We start from the raw sequence: 18,978 nt of genomic DNA, 5'->3' as shown, positions 1-18,978 counted from the left end.
CCAGCTTTGGGATTTTAGAACATGTCGCCCAAAGTTGAAGTTTTGATAAAAAATAGGTCATATTCGGAAGGACGCAGTGGCAACATTTTCAAAAAATAGGACAAGTTTTTTACGCCAAAGCGTTCTGCGTAAAGATACCTTTTAGAAAACTATAAAATTGTTATATGTTCTTAATAAAAATTTTATTTTATTAATAAAAGAGTTAAGACACATTTTTGGCAAAAAAACGCCAAAAATCTAAAATTTTTTGAATTTTTAAATTAAAAAACGTATATTTTTGGATCTGTAAACGATATTGATCTGAAATTTTTTGTATATTATTGGAAATTTTGTTGTCTAACTAACAGGAAAAAATTGAGTCCATTTGGTCCAAAATTACGCCCGGTATTCAAAAAAACGCGGACCAAGGTATGGTAAATTTTGTATCACTAAATTTTTAAATGCCTATAACTCGGATATTATAAGAGATAAGTAGTATGTCCAAGCATGTTTTTTCAAGATCTCGTCGAGCGCTTTCACAAAATATAAAAATCTTTGTATTTGGGTGAAAAACAAAAAAATGGCACGAGTTTAAAAATTTTACATGTCGTAGGTACCCTACTTTGAGCCGCCACAGCGCCGTCCCTGGGGCATCTGCAGGGTTCATCTTCAAAACTTAAACTCGAATACTCCTTGGCTACGCTCACGCCAAATTTTATCCCGATCGGATCAGCCGTTTAGAAATGCCAGATTTATTTCCAAAAAATTTCCATTCTGCCCCACTGTGCATAGTTGCAAAAAATCGTATTGAAAAATATTGAAAAAAAATATTACATTTCAATTTATACTTTGAAAGGTTTCTTAAGATATTTTCCACATATTTTATCTACAAACATTTTTAAAACACGTCTATTTGTTTTTTAATCTATAATATTGAAAAAATAAATTATTTATTTGAAATACCTTTTTCGTTTACCATACGAAAATTTACAACATTGTTTTTTTTTTAGTTTTAATTTCAACCAACAAAAATTCAATGTCAAAAAATAAAAAATATTTTTTTTTCGTTTGTAAAAAATACATATATTATTTTCGGGCTATTAAATGTGTTTAAATTGTGCAAAAAAATTATAAAATATAATGTTAAGTGATAAAAAATATTTCAAAGTGCTATTATCCTCAAATTTTCGCGAAAACGTTTTGAAGTTTGGAGAGAGAATAAAATGTTTACATATGTGTTGAATTTACACAGCACTCGTCTGTGAGAAGAGCGTAATGTTATTGTTGTAAAAAAATGACAGCGTTTCACTTCTTATTTATTCTTTGCATCTAACCATGATTTATAAAATATAGAAGGTTGATTCAATTTTATTTCTTTGACAAATAAAGGGCCCTTCAGACGATCACACTTTACGTACGACAAAAAAATATAAGTCGTTTGATTTATATTTTTTGTGTTTACACGATTGGTATAAAACAATAATAAAGTAAGATAGAAACAGCTGTTTCACAGGTAGAAAAGTATAGTTGGACATAGCCGACCATATGTGTATGTTAAAAATGTGGATTATATTTAATAACAAAGCATTTAAGTTGTTTACCTTAATTCCGAATTATTTTAACAATTTGTTGAAAAAAGTGATTTTCAAAAAGAGAGGTTATATGGGGGCAGAGGTAAATATGGGCCTATCCATATAATTTTTGGTACATGGCCTTACGTTTACATTAGAGTTATGTATGCTGGATTTCATCGTAATACTAGTGTTTATTATTGAATTATTGACCATCAAGTAATTTTCTGAAGGTTACTTTGTATGGGGGCTAGGGTCAAATAAAGTCCGATAATTACCAAAATCGGTAGTATTATTAAGACGTATATAGAACTAAGTTTTGCCGATTTTTGTAGAGATACTACAATATTTAACATAACTATGAACTCAAAAGCCCTTTCCGGGGGTAGGGTTGTATGGGGGCTAGGTGAAATAATGGACCGATTTCAACCATTTTCAATTTCGTCGTTGGGCCAAAAAACACCTATGGTCCAAATTTCAGCAAAATATCTGGAAAATTGCGACCTGTACCTTGCGCACAAGGTTTACATGGACAGCCAGCCAGCCAGCCGGACAGACGGCTTAATCGACTCAGAAAGTGATTATAAGTCGATCGGTATACTTTAAGGTTTAAGACTTTAAGGGGTGTAGGACCAATATTTTTGTGCGTTACAAACATCAGCACAAACGTATAATACCCTCCCCACTATGCTTTTTGTTTTTTGAATCATTTCAAAAAATGAAGACAGCCATACGACTGTCAAATTTTCCATCCGTATTTTCTCTCAATGTGTGATGATTTCATTACATATTGCGTTTAGACGATCCCATCCGTTCTCTTCTACACAAAATTTTGACAGATCATATTACTTGTGTGCTCGTGTGAAAGGTGGCGACGAAAGTTAAAATTTTGTGAAATTTTATCTTTGAAAAAATTTTCAAAAATCGAAATTTCAACTTTTTGAAAATGTTTTTGTAGGTAACAGTAGAAGGATGGATTGTCCTTAATTTGAGGTATGACCCCCCACCCTTTAGGTGGGGACGAAAGTTAAAATTTTGTGAAATTTTAACTTTGAAAAAATTGTCAAAAATCGAAAAAATAACTTTTTAAAAATATTTTTGTAGGTAACGGTAAGGGGATTGATTCCCCTTAAATTGACGTATGACCTTCCCCAATAACCCTTTAGTTGGGAACGAAAGTAAAAATTTTTGTGAAATTTTAACTTTGAAAAAATTGTCAAAAATCTAAATTTAGGGGAATCGATTCCATTTCATTTGAGGTATGACCCGTCCGCTTGCATCCTTTCATTGTTGTAAAACTTAAGATTTTCGACAAATTCTTCAACTACTATGAAAAGGTGTTAAAATCCAAAACATGACGTTTTTTTAAATATGTACATTTAAAGGCAAGGTAGGGGATCAATTTCCCTTCATTTCAGAATTTTAATTTATTTAAAAATATTAATTTTGCTATAAATACGGTGAAAATACAAAAACATATTTGGAAATATGTCAAATTTGTATTTAACCCATATTTTTCAAATACCTGAGACATATTTGCAAATATGTAATGAAGTAACTCTTTACATAATTACATATTTAACTCGCCATATGTATCTTCACTCACTTAAAAAATAATAGATCTTCATAATAATCATTCCACAAGTGGTTTTGTGAAGAACTCGCATATTAAATCGGTTAAGCAAAATAGCAAATGAATTTCTAATGATAACAAGAGATTTCAACACAAAACTTGTTGAATAAACAACAGTTAAACATCAAATCATTACAAACTGTCATCCACTCTCTTGCAAAGTTCGTCGCTTAGATCCAGTAAAATTACAGCAAGCTAAAGAAGAATTTGATCGTCTACTTCAACTTGGCATTATACGCCGTTCAAAAAGTCCTTGGGCAAGGGCCTTACATATGGTAAAGAAAACAGATGGAACATGGCGAGCCTGTGCTAAATATTAAGGATTTTCAAAATATTTTGCATAACCCCATTTGGTTTATTTGAGTACTTACGAATGCATTTTGGGTTAAAAAATGCTGCTCAAACCTACCAGCGATTTATTCACCAAGTAGTTGACGGCTTAGATTTCGTTTTTCCATACATAGACGATTTTTTAATTGCATCTACTACAAAAGAAGAACATTTATTAATTCAGATGGTATTAAACCTTCGCCTGAAAAAGTCGATGCAATTCTCCAGTATCCGACCAGTATCAACCTAAAAGTCATGAAAAAAAGCTGAGATCTGAGAAAAAAATTTTAAAAATTAATTTATTGTTGGCTTAAAATAGGGTTGAGCTTACAAACAAATCTTATATTTGTCAATGGTTTAATGAATGTATTTTAAGCTATTTGACTTTTATGAATTAATAAAATTTGTTTTAATTTACAAAAATAAATATTGATCAAGGTTTTAAAATTAAGATGACATATTCTGGAAATTGATGACAGTTAGTTAAAATTAGGCCTGCCAGACGTACTGTTTTGAGCAGTACGCGTACTTTTTTTAGTAATTGTACTTTTAACTGCATAACCCCTAAAGAAGTACGCAATTGTACTTGTTTTTAGTAATTGTATCTTCTTGTACTTTTTTTATTTTAGCATATCGTCATATGAAATCCAAAAGGCCCTAAGTTACAAAAAAAATCAAAATTGACTTTTTGATTGATTATGATGCACCGTATTAAAATACATGTTCCTGCTAAATTTTACACTCCTACAATCAACATTAACGTCGATATCTTCGCAATTCTAAAAGATTATGTTCTAAAAATACCTTAAAATTCATGAAAATTTTAAAATTCTTTTGAGTTTTTAACTTCGAAATTGTAAAATGTTATAAGTTGGCATCAAATAAAACAAAAATTGCACTTTTAGCGAAACCTTGCGATTTATAGATTTAACAGCTTAAGAATTTTTTAAAAGAAAAATTCCAATTTCCGAAAAGCCTTATGCTTTCCATGTTTCGGCCTATTTGATCAACAAAAAACGATTTTAATTTAGTTAAAAATGTTGAAACTTACTATTTTTAATGTAACTTCCGCCCATTTAGGTTTCAGAAAAAACAAATTCTCAAGGGCGTAAGTTTCATATCTCCGCAATTAAAACAAAAACCGCAAATTTCTCTTCAAATACTAATTTGTCAATAAAAATAAGCTTAACTTGAGAAAATTTTTTGGATCATTTATCATTTTAGAAGGTTTTTTGCTTCTCCTGAAAAATTTGTTCAATGTAACTTAGGGCTTTTTGGATTTCATATGACGATATGTGCAAATATGACCATAGACAAATATTCTATAGAATCGCTATTTAAGGATTAATATCCTTATGAATACGGGGGTATGGTATTCATAAGGATATTAATCGTTTACTTTAGGTTTATTACACACATTTTCCTTACAAAATTCCTACAATAAACCATCAACAACTTTATTAAGCGTTTATGAATATGGAGGTTAATAGATAATTCTCATCTATTTGAATGTGGATTTATTAAGCTTAAAAGGTAAGATGTTTAGATGCATTTGTCCGGTTTAAAATAATATCTTTATTAAAACAGTTTTTAACGCATTTACGACATAAAACAATACTGAATATCTGAAGGACGTGTTTGAATGTTAAAATGGTTGTCATATCTCCCATGTCTCATTCGATGGCTTTATCCAGCCTTGCAGTGGAACGAATTAAAATAATCTGTCCAGCCATTCTTAATTTTCATCGCTGGGTTGCTATTACTAAAATAAAGTATCTGAGGAAGTTGTAAGAAAGTTATGGACAAAGTATAACAAGTAGTCCGACTCTCACATAAAGGAAATAACTCTCTCTCATCTACGAGTACTGTGTGAGTTCTACTCTCTTGTGAGAAATGTAAACTTGTCAAAACATTCAAAACTTTACCCTACTTTTTTTGACCACTTTGAACGACCGTACGTGAAATTGCCGTTATTCCCAAAAAACTGCAATTTTTTTACATAGTTTTATAGGACGTTTTACTTAAAATTTTGTTTTATTTTCTTGAACCGAAAAAAATATTTTTTTCTAATTATTGACATTTCATTTTTGTAGTTGTAGAATTTTAATTTACAAACAGAGTTTCAATTTTTGGTAATAAAAATCCAAACAAATTTAAAATTGTAATTTTTTATAAAACTCTGTATGTTGAGAATTCACCTACACATATACATTTTTGTTATTAACACACCTTTCAAACATTTAGAAGACAAAACTATTGCACATCACCCCAGACGCCACGTCAAAAACACTTCTGGACGATTATCAGACGAGAACGCACATTTTACAAAAACAAAATACATTGATTTCGAATTTTCGTCTTCTAGAAATATACTTTTAAGTTACTTCCGGATGATAGTTAGAAGAGTGCATCCATTTTACTTAAACAAAAAAACATTATTGTTGAAATTTTTTCATCTGGAAGTATACGTTTTAGTGACTTCTGAATGATATTAAGGTGAGAACACATTTTACAATAACAAAATACATTGTTTCCGAATTTGTATCTTTTTGGTTTGTATGTTTATGTCACTTCTGGAAGACAGTTTGTTGTATTTTATTCATCTGGAAGTGTAGATTGTAGTCACTTCTGGACGATTGCCAGAACAGAGCACACATTTTACAAAAACAAAATACATTGATTTCTAGTTTTCGCCATCTGGAAGTATACTTTTAGCTTACTTCCTGATGATAGTAAGAAAAGTACAAAAACAAAAAAATATAAATACTCCATTTTTAAGCGTACACGCGAAAAAAATAAAAATAAATAATGCAGAAATTTTGCTAAGTTCAGTGATGTTTTGTGTTTTGTCCAGTCATGTTCAGTTTTAATTACTCATTGTAAAACTTAAATTAGTTATTGAATTTAATATTCATAGAAAAATAGTGTAATTAATATATTGTGAATCTTAAGTAATAAAAAACAGTATGACAGTGTTGTGTTAAAAGTCAACTGTTAATAAACATTGAGGACGGTTTTGTTAATTGGTGAAGTTTATTAAATATATACCAAAAAGTAATTATCTTCAAGGATTATATAAATAAAATTAAAAAGTAAGTTGTCATATTTTACATTAAAATACTATTTTAGGAATAAGTTAACAACTCTAAACGGCTTCCATTTCCATTATTTTTAAACGAAATCTAATATGTTTAATTAAAAATGTTTTTATATTAAATTTTAAGAGAGATACGTAATTGGTTTAGGAGTTATAAGCATTTAAAGACTTTTTCAAGTTGTACGTTTCGGCTTTCACTTGATGAACATTGCATTTTTAACCTATTTAGATTTATTTGAGTAAAAATTTTAAGTTTCAACATTTTTTAAACTATTTGCGCGTTTAGGTCCTGTTTCTAGACTACGTATGATCACTTTGATTTTATTTGTATTTCATTATCGTAACAAAAAAAAACATTAAAATTTTACTTAAAGTATTTTAACCTAGCGGTATCATTATATTCAAATTAATACTAATGTTTTATACATAAATTATTTTTTGACTTGGGTCACTTGACACGAAATTGCACATTTTACAATAACCGTTTAGGGTCGTTAAGGTGTTTCTATCGTTAGTCACTGTAAATAATTTTAAAAATAATCCATGACTTAGTAATTTTAGATCTTTAAAGACGGTTTAATTCCAAGTTATTTAAAAAATGTAATAAATTAATTAATTATTTTTTAATTATTATTATTATTTTTTTTTTTTTTTTGTAAAACAGTACAGTACCCCCTATTTAAATACTTCTAACCGAATTAAAATATAAAAAAGGGATCTGGTAAGTTATATATGTCTTATTTCATCACGCGGTTCCATTAAAAATGTCGATTGTTTGCAGAAAATGTAAAAAATGGATCTGACCGTTTAAACTTTAGTGGGAAATGTATTAATCATAAGAGAATCCTATTTTTATTGCTTCCTAAAGTATAACAGTTAATTTCAATAAATATAAAAGTATGTATATTCAATATTAATTATAACATTATTTTTGTTTATTTCGCTGAAGGATTAACGCGTTCCTAATTATAATTCATACAATTTGATGGATTGATCATAAAATTTATGAAGAATTACAAAAATATTTTAGAGTCCAACGTTTTCCATTTTTGAAAGTATACCAGTCAACAGTTGGTAGATTAATACAGATTTCCTGAAAATTATCTTATTATAAGGTAATAATTCTAAATTCTTGATACATAGGTACATATATTTCTTTTTTTAGATTAGTTGTTAAATCAATTATTTTTTCTACGATTTTAATTTCAATTATTTCAATAAAAACTATAAAATTTCATTTTATTTAGATTTAATAGAAGAAGAGAAAACTCATCTTCTAGAAGATAAGATAGGAACACTTCTAGATGATACTAAGTAGTCACTTCAAAAAGTGACTTCCTAGTCACATCTAGAATAGTCTTTGGTAATACCTTACTTTCAAGAGTCATCTAGATGTTTCTTCTGCGGGTCTTCCAGAAGTATCTTCCACGTTACGCTTAGACGTTCCCCAGCTCGGCATCAGTTCTTCCCGACTGGTGACAAGAATTCGTATACTTCCGCAACATCGCTGGCGAACTTTTAGCACGTTTGGAAGTTTCACACGGGTAACTTCCGCAATAGAAAATGTTTGTAGGGCATATTTAGACCCTACAAACATTTTCTATTGATTTGGGTAACTGACTGTTACCCAAATCAAAATATTCGCTGCACAGTGGGACAGAATGGAAATTTTTTGGAAATAAATCTGGCATTTCTAAACGGCTGATCCGATCGGGATAAAATTTGGCGTGAGCGTAGCCAAGGAGTATTCGAGTTTAAGTTTTGAAGATAAACCCTGCAGATGTCCCAGGGACAGCGCTGTGGCGGCTCAAAGTAGGGTACCTACGACATGTAAAATTTTTAAACTCGTGCCATTTTTTTGTTTTTCACCCAAAAACAAAGATTTTTATATTTTCTGAAAGCGACGAGATCTTGAAAAAACATGCTTGGACGTACTACTTATCTCTTATAATATCCGAGTTATAGGCATTTAAAAATTTAGTGATACAAAATTTACCATACCTTGGTTATGAAAATGATGAAATTAAAGGACACAGGTTTAAATGAACATATTTTTGAATGTAATTGAGATATTGGCTTGAAATTTTTTGTAAAGGGTCGAGAATTTCCATATCTAACTAAAAATGATATTAAGGGATAAAATGGCACGAGTTTAAAAATTGTACATGTCGTAGGTACCCTACTTTGAGCCGCCACAGCGTCCCTGGGGCATCTGCAGGGTTCATCTTCAAAACTTAAACTCGAATACTCCTTGGCTACGCTCACGCCAAATTTTATCCCGATCGGATCAACCGTTTAGAAATGCCAGATTTATTTCCATTCTGCCCCACTGTGCGCTGTTATGTAATATGAATATTTTACCCAGCTTCAAAAAATCTTTATGTTTTATAATGGTTCCCAAAATATTTCTAGTCTATCGATGGCCGTTCGTGAGCTGAACCGGTCCCTTTTTAGTTATTTTTTTTTTAAATTATACAGCATTTCTTAAACAATATATACAGTATGTGGTATCATTTGAAAGGTTTTTTGAAGCCAAGTCTAATTTGCAAAATTGTGCATACATTTTATTTTAAATATTTTGGAATATGACAATTATAAGCAGATGGTTATTTATGATTAATACATCATTTGACGCGGCTTTTAAATACCTTTTAAAAGATACCCCGTATTGGATATTTTGTTTTAAAACAAACAAAAAAATACAAAATACCTTTTTTAATTTGATCCAGCTCACGAACAGTCATCGCTAGACTTAAAATATTTTGGGAATCATCATAAAACAAAGCAAGGTAAATTTTGAGAGGGGTAACAAAAACAGGTTTTTGCTTTCCATACAGAGTGAGTCGGTCTAATGTACATATGTATCAAAAATTTAGAATTATTACCTTATAATAAGATAATTTTCAGGAAATCTGTATTAATATTCCAACTGTTGACTGGTATACTTCCAAAAATTGTAAAACGTTGGACTCTAAAATATTTTTGTAGTTCTTCATAAATTTTATGATCAATCCATCAAATTGTAAAAGTTATATTATGAAACGCATTAATCCTTCAACGAAATAAACAAAAATAATGTTATAATTAATATTGAATATACATACTTTTATATTTATTGAAATTACCTGTTATACTTTAGGAAGCAATAAAAATAGGATTCTCTTATGATCAATACATTTCCCACCGAAATTTAAACGTTCAGATCAATTTTTTACATTTTCTGCAAATAATCGACATTTTTAATGGAACCGCGTGATGAAATAAGACATATATAACTTACCAGATCCCTTTTTTATATTTTAATTCGGTTAGAAGTATTTTAATAGGGGGTACAATATTAGCTACTGCTTTCTAAAAAAAATAAAATAATTAATTAATTAATTTATTTATTGTTTTGAATCAATAAAATCATTACCTTTCATGAACATTTTTTAAATAACTTGGAATTAAACCGTCTATAAAGATCTGAATTATTTTTAAAATTATTTACAGTCACTAACGAACCAACGAAACACCTTAACGACCCTAAACGGGATATTGCTTTTGACACTAATACTGCAATACTATTTTTCTTTGCTGTCTTCTAATTAAGGAGTTATACACTTTCAAAAACTTAAGAATATTAGTAATGGACTATAATTAGAATAACTAGATCCAAAGCTATATGAACATTAATAAAATTGTATTTAAAAATATTTGATTTTAATATTAAATATCTTATATGGGCAATTTCGTGTCAAGTGACCAAAGTCAAAAAATAATTTTTATATAAAACAGTAGTATTAATTTGAATATAATGATTCCAGCTAGCGTTTAAATACTTAAGTAAAATTTTAATGTATTTTTTTTTTTTTTTTTTTTTTTGTTACGATAATGAAATACATTTAAATTTTAGCTCAAAGTGATCAATCATACGTAATCTAGAAACAGGACCTAAACGCGCAAATAGTTTAAAAAATATTGAAAGTTAAGATTTAACTCAAATAAATCTAAATAGGTTAAAAATGCAATATTCATCAAATGAAAGCCGAAACGTACAACTTGAAAAAGTCTTTAAATGCTTATAACTCCTAAACCAATTAAGAGAGAGACGAAATTTAATATAAAAACATTTATAATTAAAAATATTAAACTTCGTTTAAAAATAATAGAAATGGAAGCGGTTTAGAGCTATTAACTTATTCCTAAGAAAGTATTTTAATGTAAAATATGACAACTTACTTTTTAATTTTATTTATATAATCCTTGAAGATAATTACTTTTTGGTATATATTTAATAAACTTCACCAATTAACAAAACCTTCTTAAATGTTTATTAACAGTTGACTTTTAACACAACACTGTCATATTGTTTCCTATTACTTAAGATTTATCTATGAATATTATTCAATAACTCATTTAAGTTTTACAATGAAAACTGAACATGACTGGACAAAACACAAAACATCACTGAACTTGGCAAAATTTCTGCATTATTTATTTTTATTTTTTTCTCGTTTACGCTTAAAAATGGAGTATTTATATTTTTTTGTTTTTGTACTCTTCTTACTATCATCAGGAAGTAAGCTAAAAGTATACTTCCAGATGGCGAAAACTAGAAATCAATGTATTTTGTTTTTGTAAAATGTGTGCTCTCGTCTGACAATCGTACAGAAGTGACTACAATCCACACTTCCAGATGAATAAAATACAACATTAATGTGAACACTCTTCAAACTGTCTTCCAGAAGTGACATAAACATACAAATCAAAAGAAGATACAAGTTAGGAAACAATATATTTTGTTATTGTAAAATGTGTGTTCTCACCCAACTCTCATTCAGAAGTCACTAAAACGTATACTTCCAGATGAAAAAAATTCAACAGTCATGGTTTTTTGTTTAAGCAAAATGGATGCACTCTTCTAACTATCATCCGGAAGTAACTTAAAAGTATATATGTATCTAGAAGACGAAAATTCGAAATCGATGTATTTTGTTTTTGTAAAATGTGCGTTCTCGTCTGACAATCGTCCAGAAGTGTTTCTGACGTGGCGTCGGAGGTGATGCGCAATAGTTTTGTCTTCTAAATGTTTGAAGGGGAGTTATGTACTTTTTCACTAACACATGCTTAGAGTTAGGTACTGCTGTCAAAGAGTTGGACTACTTGCTATACTTTGGTTATGGACTTGTAATAAGTGATATGTTTTAAATAATGAATGAGTTAAATGACAAATTTGAATAACAGAATAAAAATTTGATGGGTTCTTAGACAAATGTTTTTGTAGCATTTGTAAAAATCGACATGAAATTTATCTTGTAAGAAAATGCGTAAAAAAGTTTTTATATAACTAATTTTATATAGGTATAAGAAAATAATAAGTTTGAAAAACTTAAATTTTCTACTAACAGTATATTAGTTAGCGTACTCAGTAATTTGTAACAATTTGTTACTGGATTCCATTCGCGTACTTTACAAAATTAGCAATGAGAGAGTATGAGAAAGATAATAATGACCGTTCGTTCATAGGAAATTTTTGTATTTTACTGAATACCAAGGATGGCAGAATTGGTACGATGGTACTTTCTTTGATACTATTTGATGTTCAAAAGTACCGTGATACCCCCGAGTAGGGTTCTATAGTTGAAACGAAAAGTCGACTTTTCGACTTTATGCATTTAGTTAAAAGTCGAAATTTTGCATTTTATGAAATGTCGATTTTTCGACTTTTTTATATTTAATTAAACTTTTTTTGACTTTCTTCGACTTTTTTCGATACCCGTTAATAAAACAACCTTTTGATAAAACAGCAAACCCTAACAGCTGTTTTTGATTGTTGTGTGGTGAGTTTCTGTAAAAACGTAAACAAATGAAACAAAAACAAATTATTATTAGACATATTTATTTTGTGCTAAGAAAAATTTATGTATTTTAATAATGTTTTATAGCCAGTGCAAGTGTTCTTATATAATGTGCAATTCTATATTCCATGACTGGTTGATAGAGTCACGGAATCCATCGGAGATCAACCTAAAAAATGAAAAAGGGGTGGCTTTAACTTCTTGTTCCGTTCATATGGGGCAAGATTCGAGCCTCATCGTATCAGTTCGCCAGATACCTCATTTGTGTATATTGCAGGGTCCTGGTACCCAACACAGCCTTATTGTAAACGGTCTCATAATAACACTTAGATCTTTTCTTCATTCTACGACTATGCAAGAATACAGCTATGACATATTAATGCTTTAAGTACTGCATGACTATCAACCTAAAATCTTACAAGAGACCGGCGAACAATGTGATCCCCTATAGTTCCGTCACTTTCAAGATCGCTAAATCACCACTTGTGAGACACAACCCATCAAGGAGTCAAGGAACGTTTTACACCGTTTGTAACACATCGAAATATTGGTCTAATGTCCATAAAAGTATATGCTGAGATCTTATTACAGTCTAAGACCATCTAGCCAATATTTGCCAAAATAATTTTAGTTGATGGAGTTTTTTATTGAAAATGAACAATATCGGTATACGATAAACTCATCAGGGAGTCATCGTTTGTAACACATCGAAATATTGGTCTAAAATCCATAAAAGTATATACTGGGATCTTAGCCAATATTTGCCAAAATATATTTAGTTGACGGAGTTTATTATTGAGCTTCAATATTCCAGTATAGCGAGGAAAAACGACAAAAACAAGTTTTATAGGAACTAAAATCTTTTTGCCAAATTTTATGAGGATCGCTTCATATTTGACACTGCTCTCATATAAGGTTCCTCTCAGGAAATTATTTTACAAGATTTATAAGTTCCAAAACATTTCTGGGTTGGTCCAAAATTGACCCTACCCCCATATAAGTTCCCTTTCAGAAAAAGATATTAACTCCAATAATTGTAATAGAAATACCAATATAGTAAAGAAATTCCACATAAAAAATAAGTCAAAATCGTTTTGTCAAATTTAAGGGGATCGGTCCATAATTTAACCTATCCCCGATATAAGGTCCACCTCGGGAAATTAATACCGCTCATAACTAGCTTAAAAATGTATATCTATAAAATTCGACATGACAACTTTTATATGAAACAAAATGTATCTGTTGAATTTTGTAAGGGTCGGTCCACAGTTGACCCTAGCTAAAATCGCTAACAGATTATGCCATCCTATTTCTACACTTCCAACTTAAAGTTCTATATATGTTTTTATCGTGCACAAGATCGTCCGATAGCAGTTATATATAATTTTCTATATATGGCTATAGTCATATTTTTTGTAAAAAAAAAGTTTGTTGCTGTACTCACACCCTAGAACGATGAAATCCACAAAACAAATTATGCCATCCGATTTGTATATTTCCAACTTAAAGTTCTATATAGGCTTTTATCGTGCACAAGATCGTCCGATAGCAGATATATATCAATTTATATATACTTCCATAATAACATTTTTTGTAAAGAAAAGTTTGTTGTTGTAGTACACACCCTAGAACGATGAAATCCGGAAAAAAATGTATGCCATCCGATTTCTACACTTCCAACTTAAAGTTCTATACAGGTTTATATCGTGCACAAGATCGTCCGATAGCAGTTATATATAATTTTATATATACGGCCATAGTAACATTTAAAAAAAAAAAAAGTTTGTTGTTGTAGTACACACCCTAGAACGATGAAATCCGGAAAAAATGTATGCCATCCGATTTCTACACTTCCAACTTAAAGTTCTATATAGGCTTTTATCGTGCACAAGATCGTCCTATAGCAGTTATATATCATTTTATATATACGGCCATAGTAACATTTTTTGTAAAAAAAAGTTTGTTGTTGTAGTACACACCCTAGAACGATGAAATCTACAAAAAAATGTATGCCATCCGATTTCTACACTTCCAACTTAAAGTTCTATATAGGTTTTTATCGTGCACAAGATCGTCCGATAGCAGTTATATATCAATTTATATATACTTCCATAATAGCATTTTTGGTAAAAAAAAAGTTTGTTGTTGTAGTACACACCCTAGAACGATGAAATCTACAAAAAAATTTATGCCATCCGATTGCTACACTTCCAACTTAAAGTTCTATATAGGTTTTTATCGTGCACAAGATCGTCCGATAGCAGTTATATATAATTTTCTATATACGGCAATAGTAACATTTTTTGTAAAAAAAAGTTTGTTGTTGTAGTACACACCCTAGAACGATGAAATCCGGAAAAAAATGTATGCCATCCGATTTCTACACTTCCAACTTAAAGTTCTATATAGGTTTTTATCGTGCACAAGATCGTCCGATAGCACTTATATATAATTTTATATATACGGCCATAGTAACATTTTTTGTAAAAAAAAAGTTTGTTGTTGTAGTACACACCCTAGAACGATGAAATCCGGAAAAAATGTATGCCATCCGATTTCTACACTTCCAACTTAAAGTTCTATATAGGTTTTTACCGTGCACAAGATCGTCCGATAGCAGTTATATATCATTTTATATATACGGCCATAATAACATTTTTTGTAAAAAAAGTTTGTTGTTGTAGTACACACCCTAGAACGATGAAATCCGGAAAAAAATGTATGCCATCCGATTTCTACACTTTCAACTTAAAGTTCTATATAGGCTTTTATCGTGCACAAGATCGTCCGATAGCAGTTATATATAATTTTCTATATACGGCAATAGTAACATTTTTTGTAAAAAAAAGTTTGTTGTTGTAGTACACACCCTAGAACGATGAAATCCGGAAAACATTTCTTGTAAAAAAAAAGTTTGTTGTTGTAGTACACACCCTAGAACGATGAAATCCGGAAAAAAATGTATGCCATCCGATTTCTACACTTTCAACTTAAAGTTCTATATAGGTTTTTATCGTGCACAAGATCGTCCGATAGCAGTTATATATCATTTTATATATACGGCTATAGTAACATTTTTTGTAAAAAAAAAGTTTGTTGTTGTAGTACACACCCTAGAACGATGAAATCCGGAAAAAAATGTATGCCATCCGATTTCTACACTTCCAACTTAAAGTTCTATATAGGTTTTTATCGTGCATAAGATCGTCCGATAGCAGTTATATATCATTTTATATATACGGCCATAATAACATTTTTTGTAAAAAAAAGTTTGTTGTTGTAGTACACACCCTAGAACGATGAAATCCGGAAAAAAATGTATGCCATCCGATTTCTACACTTTCAACTTAAAGTTCTATATAGGTTTTTATCGTGCACAAGATCGTCCGATAGCACTTATATATCATTTTATATATACGGCCATAATAACATTTTTTGTAAAAAAAAAGTTTGTTGTTGTAGTACACACCCTAGAACTTAAAGTTCTATTTAGGTTTTTATCGTGCACAAGATCGTCCGATAGCAGTTATATATCATTTTATATATACGGCTATAGTAACATTTTTTGTAAAAAAAAGTTTGTTGTTGTAGTACACACCCTAGAACGATGAAATCCGGAAAAAAATGTATGCCATCCGATTTCTACACTTCCAACTTAAAGTTCTATATAGGTTTTTACCGTGCACAAGATCGTCCGATAGCAGTTATATATCATTTTATATATACGGCCATAATAACATTTTTTGTAAAAAAAAAGTTTGTTGTTGTAGTACACACCCTAGAACGATGAAATCCGGAAAAAAATGCATGCCATCCGATTTCTACACTTCCAACTTAAAGTTCTATATAGGTTTTTATCGTGCACAAAATCGTCCGATAGCAGTTATATATAATTTTCTATATATGACCATAGTAACATTTTTTGAATGTTTTTTATTAAAAGGCATTCTGTAACGATATAATCCCAAATATATTTATATTTTATCAGATTTGTTCCTTTCCACATTTATACACATATTTTAATTGATCAAAAATATTTTTTTAATGTAAATCATGAAAATCAATTTTTTTGAATTTTTTCCACGTGCATAAACATATATTGAAAATGTAAATAATGAAAACGAGTTTTTGCGTCTTTTCCACGTGCAGAAACACATATTTGTAAACAAAAATAACTCACCACACCAAAAAAAATGTTTATTTTGATAAAACAGCTGTTACGGTTTGTTTTATTTTTCGTCGGGTTGTTTTCTTTATGTGTGTCTTTTTTCGACTTATCGACTTTTCTACTTTTATTTACAAAGTCGACTTTTCGACTTTTTTCATAGACGATAGTCGAGTTATCGACTTTTTTGGAACAAAATAGTCGACTTCAACTTTTCGACAAAAAGTCGATTGTTCGAAAGTCGATTTATAGAACCCTAGTCCCTAGCCTTTTTTGATACTCTTAGGGCCACAATCTCAATATCCGATTATCGTTTAATCGCTAGATAATCTGCCGGTTAAAATAATGTTTGTGTGAAAACTTTCAATATTCCGTTTCGATAAAAATAAGAAGACATTGAGAAAATGGGATCCAAAGTATCATTAATATTTAAAATTTTTATAATCGGAAGTTGTACTTATTTCTTTCTTGATGGACATTATATGAATATTAATCTAATTAAAATTTCATTCTCAATATTTTATGAGAAAATTACCATTTCAATTTTGAAAAAATATTTGGCATTAAAACAAATGATTTCCAAATGATAGAAACTTGAAGGATTCAATTTATATCTAATACAAAACGATATATTTTGAAATTAAGCATTCAATCAAAGATAATATTAGAAGTGTCTGGTCAGAATTATTTGGACATTAAAGCAAATTATTGTTTCATGTCATATTCAGAATCGAATGTACGAGTAAATATCCTAAGTAAGGTCTCACGTCATGGAGCGCAATGTGTAGAATTTTATTTGACAATTGATTTTTTAAAAAATGAACTCATACGTCGGATTTTAATTTAATCACACATATTTAAGCGATTTATTGGCAATAAACAATCGATATTAGCAAAAATATTATTTAGGTACTCTCAAATCCAAAAAAGTTCCCTCTGAAATATATTTTGATACTGAAACAAAATCTCATTTTCCATCCCTGGAAAAACTTACATTGAAAAGTAATGAGTTAAGATGCTAATAAAACCTATTTTCGCAAGTCCTTCATTCGCATTTTAACCTTCGCCTTACCAAAACCCACCCGGGTGACCTTTTCGTTTTTATTTCTTTAATATCATAGCCAAATTTGCTCCGATTGAAGAGAAACACACATTTCTTTCGATTTTTATAACAAAAAGTTTAGTATTTTTGACTTTTAAACGGATTTTTTAAGCTTTTGCCAATTTTACTACATGGCTTACCAATACCCACCCGTGTGACCACCAAATTTCACATGTAATTTATTATTTTTTAGTAAATATAGTATCTAATAGTTCATTTAATTATCTATAATTATTATATTTATAAGTTCTTGTCTCCCAAAAACATAAAAAAAGAGAAGAACACCCCGGTGGGGTATTGGTAAACGACAAACATAAAAATGTTTAATATCGTTTGCAAAACCCTATGCGAAAATTTAAGTATTTCAGTCGTCATATTTATTTATAATTATATTTTATTTTACTTGTTTTTTATGATTTTTTGTAAATACAGTCTTTAAATTAGCATTAAATAACCATAAATTAATTAATTTATGATTCTTTATCTGTTAAAATCATATAAGAAAAAAGGTTACCCGGGTGGGTATTGGTAAACGATACCTTTGGTAATGCAAAGGTTAAGTCATTATTTTAACACGATGTCATTGGAGGCCAGGGCCCAAATTATGGCATACGATATCGATCGAAATCTCCATTTAGATTCTATTGCCGTAATTTGGGCCCAGTACTTCTGCGTTCGCTTACAGGGATTTCGGTTTGTTAGTTAAATGTTCTAGTACCGGTCGATGTTTACAGTTTTTAGGAATATCTCCCATATTAATGGAATAAAATATTATTTTATTAATGGTAAACCAGTTTTTTTTATTTAAACTTATTTATTCAATAAATAAAATAAAAAATTTTATAAATTTTCAAAGTTTTTTTTTTTATTGGAATAAATGATGAAACAGAACTGGGTCGTTTTTTTCCATACAAATTGACATTTTTTGAAGTCGTAGAACGCGCTTGTAAAAATAGATTTTATTTTATTTTGAGAGCGTTTATTTTTATGCTCACATTTTTAGGTACTCATTCTCTCAACAGCATTACCATACTTTTAAAATATTTTCATACATTTTATAAACAAAACCATGTAAATAGGCAACGAAAAATAAAAACAAAAGAAAATAAATAGAAATATGGCAGAATTTGTAGTTACTGCCGTAGCTTTAATTATGGACCTATGTCGTTTTGACAACGTTTTTGCTTGAAGTTACAGTCGTATTCTGTTTCATCATTTAAACTTAAAAACTTTTTTGAATCTCAAAAAACTTGCAAAAAAG

Source organism: Lucilia sericata, unplaced genomic scaffold (genome assembly GCF_015586225.1).
Source record: "Lucilia sericata isolate MDLA Ls3-8-SP2 unplaced genomic scaffold, ASM1558622v1 Contig000060F_arrow, whole genome shotgun sequence".
Taxonomy (NCBI): domain Eukaryota; kingdom Metazoa; phylum Arthropoda; class Insecta; order Diptera; family Calliphoridae; genus Lucilia; species Lucilia sericata.
The sequence above is the reverse complement of the archived record's forward strand: the minus strand, read 5'-3'. Positions refer to the sequence as shown.